This window comes from Urocitellus parryii, chromosome 9, assembly GCF_045843805.1.
Source record: "Urocitellus parryii isolate mUroPar1 chromosome 9, mUroPar1.hap1, whole genome shotgun sequence".
NCBI lineage: Eukaryota > Metazoa > Chordata > Mammalia > Rodentia > Sciuridae > Urocitellus > Urocitellus parryii.
In genome coordinates, this window is record NC_135539.1 from 18,426,721 (window position 1) to 18,432,604 (window position 5,884).

The window sequence follows — 5,884 nt, forward strand, 5'->3', positions numbered from 1 at the left end:
CCTAGACTCCACTGCTCTCCATTTAGTCTCAGAGGCCCAGTTCCAGTCACAGACGGTGGGCGTCAGCACCTAAATCCATCCCCCTGCACCTTATGAGAAAGCACGGTGACTAAGAACACAGATGTTGGGTCAGGTTGGGTAAAAATACTGACTCTTATATCCTTAGCAATTGACACAAGAATAATAACTAACTTGAGTCACTGGGTGTTTATGAAGGTCTCCCAAATCTCAAAACCAAGCAAGATGAAAGAGATTCCATGATAAATGATTCAATTTTCCCAGAATTAAAAATGTCATGTGCTTTATATGCACAAAGAGTTTTTAAGAGTAAAAAAAAAACACCAAAATATGACACAAATGACCAGGCATATTCTTTTCCTGAGTTATGAGACTAATTATATAAATTCTTAAGTTTTTCTAAATTAATATATATCACATAAAATATACATATGCCTATATATGAATATGATTTTGTTAAAATATACTGACAGGCTTGCTTTTGAACCAAAGAAATTCATATGGACATTTACATTAAAAATTCAAAATGATCTAAGAAAATTGAGAAATAAAATAACACTTTTGAAGATGAATGCTATCAGGTTGCTATCAGATGTAGAGGAATATTGTAAGGCTACAGAAATTGAAATGGTGTGTTTCTCCCACGAATAAAAAAGAAAGTATACAATGAAGAAGTTTAGATTAATACAGATAACATTTTTTAAATGGTGAAATTCATATGAGTGCAAATAATAGAGACTTTAATCAATGTATCTTAAGAAAATTAGAAGCCATAGCAAAATGATATCTCACTCCTCGTAATAAATGCATTTCAGGTAACACAAATATTTGACCTTAAAAATGCATCAGCCAATGGAAGGTCATAGAAAGATAAAAAGAAACCAACTACGTGATACTCAACGGTAAAAGATCATAAACTTAGGTCAAGGACAAAACAAAGATGTCTGGTTTTACCACAGTGACTCTAAATTTAGCCACGTAAATTAGGCAAGAAAAAGTAACAAATTGGGAAGGAAGAGAAAAACCTCTCTCTAATCACAGAAGACGTGATCCTACATATACAAAACCCTAAATTTCATAAAATACAAAATCACTAGAGCTAATAAATGTATTTAGAAAAAGTTGAAGGGTGCGATATCAACACCCTAAAAATCCAGTTAGGTTTCTATATGACAGCAATAAATAATACAAAAAGGGAATTAAGAAAAAAATTTGCAGTTATAATAGCATCCAGAAGAATAAAATAGTAAGAATAAATTTAACCAAGGAGGTAAAAAAAAAACCTATATATGAAAAATTCTAAAACAGAGCTAAAAGAGATCAAAGAAGACATAAATAAATGGAAAGATATCCCATATTCATGGATTTGGATGGCATAATAGTTTTCAGATGAAAATTCCAATCAAGGTAATTTATGGAATCAATATCAACCCTATCAATATCCCAACAGCCTAGCAATCGATTTTGTAGAAATGAAAAAGCTAATTCTCAAATTTATAAGGGATAAATTCAAAGATGATTGGGGTGGTGGGGAGAGCAAAACTGTAGGACTCATTTTCCAAATCCAAAACTTACTAAAATAGTGTGACATTTAACACATTATGCTACCAGCACAAAATAGAGACACAGCTCAGTTAAATAAAATTAATAGTTTCAGAAATAAACCCATGTACCTCTGACGGATGGATTTTCAACAGGGAGTCAAGCCCATTCACTGTGAAAAGAATGGTCTCTTCAGCAACTGGTGCTGGGATAACTTGGTATCCCACATGTAAAAGGAAGAAGTTGGATCCCTATCTCACATTATGCAAAAATAAAAAAACTTATTCAAAATGGATCAATAACTTCAATATATGAACTATAACTATAAAATCTTAAAGAAAATAGTATAACTTCATGATCTCAGATTTGGTAATGAATTTTAAGACATGACCCCCAAAGCACAATAATCAAGGGGAACAATAGATAAATTGAGTTTCATCAAAATGAACAACTTGTGCTTCAAAGGAGACCATCAGGAAAGTGAAACAGTGGACCTAGAGGATAAGAGGCAATATGTACAGTTTGATGCTTTTTAAATAGTTCAAAAGAATTATCCTATGACCCAGCAATTTCACCACTAGGTATATGTCCAAATAATTGAAAACAAGAACTCAAATTCTTGCACACAAATGTCCTAGCAGCATATTCACAAAAGCCAGAAGGTGACACCAATCCAACCATCCTTCAGTCAGTAAATGAATAAATTGAATGTGGTATATACCTATGCTGAAATATTGGTTTGCCATGAAAAAGGAATGGAGTGCTGCTATATGCTCCAACCTGAGGAACCTTGAAAGCTAAATGAAGGAAGCCAGACAAAAAAAAAGGACATATGGCATATAATTTCCTCTGTATGAAGTGTCAAGAATAGGTACAGAAATCCATAGATAACAGAAAATAGATTAGTGGCTTCCAGGGGCTGGAGGTAGGGGAGGTAAAGCGAAGACCTTCAATGATTATGGGACTTTCTGTTGGGGTAATAAAGATGTTTTGGAATTTGAAAGAAGTAATAGCTATGCAACATTGTAAATGTTAAGTCCTTCTGAGTTACACATTTAAAAACTCTTGCTGGGGGCACAGTGGCACATGCCTGTAATCCCAGCAGCTCGGGAGACTGAGGCAGGAGGATTGTGAATTCAAAGCCAGCCTCAGCAACTTAGCAAGGCCCTAAGCAACTCAGTGAGACCTTGTCTCTAAATAAAATATAAAAAAGGGCTGAGGATGTGGCTCGGTGGTCGAGCGCCCCTGGGTTCAATCCCCTAGCGAATGCAAATTTAGGAAATACTCATTGCAAGGGACTGTTGGAAGAGTATCCAACTGGATTAGAGATCCACGAAATAACCTCCGGAAAGTGGGGGTGAGAAACTGTGCGGAGCCATAACCCAGAGACGGGAAGAAAAATGAGGCATGGTCTCAGTTTTATGTGGGACCTAAACATATTTGAATACATAAAGACGCAGGGTAGGGCAGTAGCTACCAGGGCTGAGAGGTGGTAGGGAGATGTAGATGAAAAGTAATAAGGTAATAAGGTCTGAAGAGTTGGGCAGGAGGAACAGGTGTGAGGTGTCCCCATGAGGACAATTGGTAACAGTGTGTTACGTGCTGGACATTTGCTAAGATCTCACCCCCAGCACACACGAAGACGATGATGGATGTGTTAATCTGCTTGAGTACAGCAAGCATTTCACTATGTATGTCCCCAGAAACTTCATTTTGTACACCTTAAATATGCACAAACATTTTCAAAATCACAGATGCTCTGAGAAAAATAAAAACCGTACATATTTTTTTTTCCTTAGAGTTTTGTAGTTATACATAGCCATTGGGTTCATCCTGAGAGACTTACAGGCGTGGAAATGGATTTCTTCCTTTTCCTTCCCCTTTTCTCTCCCATCCTCCCTCCTGTCCCCCATCCCCCCCCCTCTCCTCTACTAGACTTCTTTTTGTCTTGTCTATTAAGTATTTGATTGGTTCCTTATGTTATCCAATCCTCATTCTTCTTTCCTTTATGGAACTCTAGGCTTCCCACATATGAGAGAAAACATTCGACTTTTGAGTTTCCGAGTCTGGCTAATTTCACTTAGCACGATATTCTCCATTTCCATCTATTGAGGGGAAAATGCCATAATTTCATCCTTTTTAATGGGTGAGTAGAACTCCCTTGTATATATCGACCACAATTCCTGAATCCATTCACCCATTGACGAGCATCTGGGCTGAGTCCATGGTTTACCTGTTCTGAATTGGGCTGCTATAAACACGGAGGTGGCTGTAGCTCTGTAGTCTGCCAATTTTAGATCTTTGGGGGGAAATCCCCCGGGCGTGGGATAGCTGAGTCATTCATTTGGTGGCTCCATCCCTAGTTTCTTGAGGAATCGCTGTACTACCTTCCAGAGCAGTTGGAAAATTGTACACATTTCTAAAAAGCAAGAAAGATAACCAGTGGACAGACCTACCTACCTCTGCAAATGAATGGAATCGACGCTGGGGCTGCGCGTGGTGGTATTGTACTCTGTTGGATAAGGCCCAACTGAGAGGGTTCCCAGTGGACAAAAATAGGACAATTAAAACCACACACACAAAATTAAGTGGTACAAAACAATAATCCAGAGCATCAAAGAAGTATTATATCACGAGCTGATATAAATGACTGAATGCAACCGATAAATGGAAGAGGAGAAATGAATCTTCCATGTGGAGGAATTCCAAGTAAATTTTGCAGAGCACCCACCCAAAGGAGGTGGAACTAACCCCCTCAGGACATAAGCAGGTGTCTTGCTCTCTTTAAAGAGTGCAGCATGAAGGGAGGAGAAAGCAGGCTCACGTTGCTTCCACTAGTCAGGCTCAAGGGCAGCATCATCGACAGCCACAAGTCATGGTGAACTCTTGATGTGAAGGTGAACTTATTTCAGGAGACCGAAAGGGCACTTTACCTCTGTGAGCTTCTTCTTTCCAAACCAATAAACTCAGACTAATTATGAGAAAAAAAAACACAAGATACACCCAAATTAAGGGTTGACACCTCACCCGGTCAACACTCTTCAAGATTGTTTGGTGGAGAATAAGAAAGATCAAGAATCTATTGCAGACAAGAGGAGACTGAGGAAATGTGATGGAAATGCAAATGGAGAACCCAGTGGGGTCTTGGGACAGAAAAAGGACCCAGGGAAAAATGTAAGGACACTGGACCAAACTACGAACATTAGTCCACCGCAGGCCGATCTGGGTTAATGGTGACAGATGTAAGACGCTAATAGCAGGGAGACATTTACAAGAGTTATATGAGAGTTATAAGAGTCATATGGCAAGCATCAACAATACAGGCAACAATAAGTGTTGGTGAGGATGTGGGGGGAAAGGCACACTCATACATTGCTGGTTGGACTGCAGATTGGCCCAATTCTATGGAAAGCAGTATGGATTTTCCTTACTTGGTATGGAACCACCATTTGACCCATTTATCTCTTTCCTCAGTTTATACCCAAAGGACTTAAAACCAGCATTTTACAGTGATATGGCCACGTCAATGTTCGTAGAAACTCAATTCACAATAGCTAAACTGTGGAACCAAACTAGATGTCCTTCAATAGACGAATGGATAAAGAAAATGTGATATATATATATATATATATATATATATATATACACACACACACACACACACACACACACACAATGGAATATTATTTAGCTGTAAAGAAAAGAATACAATTATGGCATTTGTCGGTAAATGGATGGAGTTGAAGGCTATCGTGCTAAGTGAAATAGGCCAATCCCTCCAAAAAACAAAGGCTGAATAGTTTTCTCTGAATGCGGATGCTAATTCACAATAAGGGGGAGGTACAGGGGAGCAAGGGAGGGGAGGGGATACGGGCATAGGAAAGATGGTAGAAGGAAACAGACATTCTTATGTATGTATATGACTGCATCACCAAGGGGACTCTACAACACATACTATCAGAAAAACGAGAAATTATACCCCATTTGTGTCTGATATATCAAAGTGCATAAATGCATTTCTGCTGTCATGTCTAACTAATTAAAACAAATAATTTTTTTTAAAAAAACCAAAATGAGATATTCCCATCTATGCACACAAGAATGGCTATAATAAAAATGTTAGGTATTAAAAAAAAAAGAAAGAAAAAGCAGGTATAAAGACTAGATAAGAAATCTTGGAGAATGCTTCTGGTGTAAGAGTTAATTTCTGTAATCCATACAGTGGCCTTGAATCAGTAAGAAAATCACCCAGGTTACATGACGGGTGAAGGTCTGAGCAGAGAGCTCGACAGGAGCCTCATTCCGAGATGGTCCATGTCTAGAC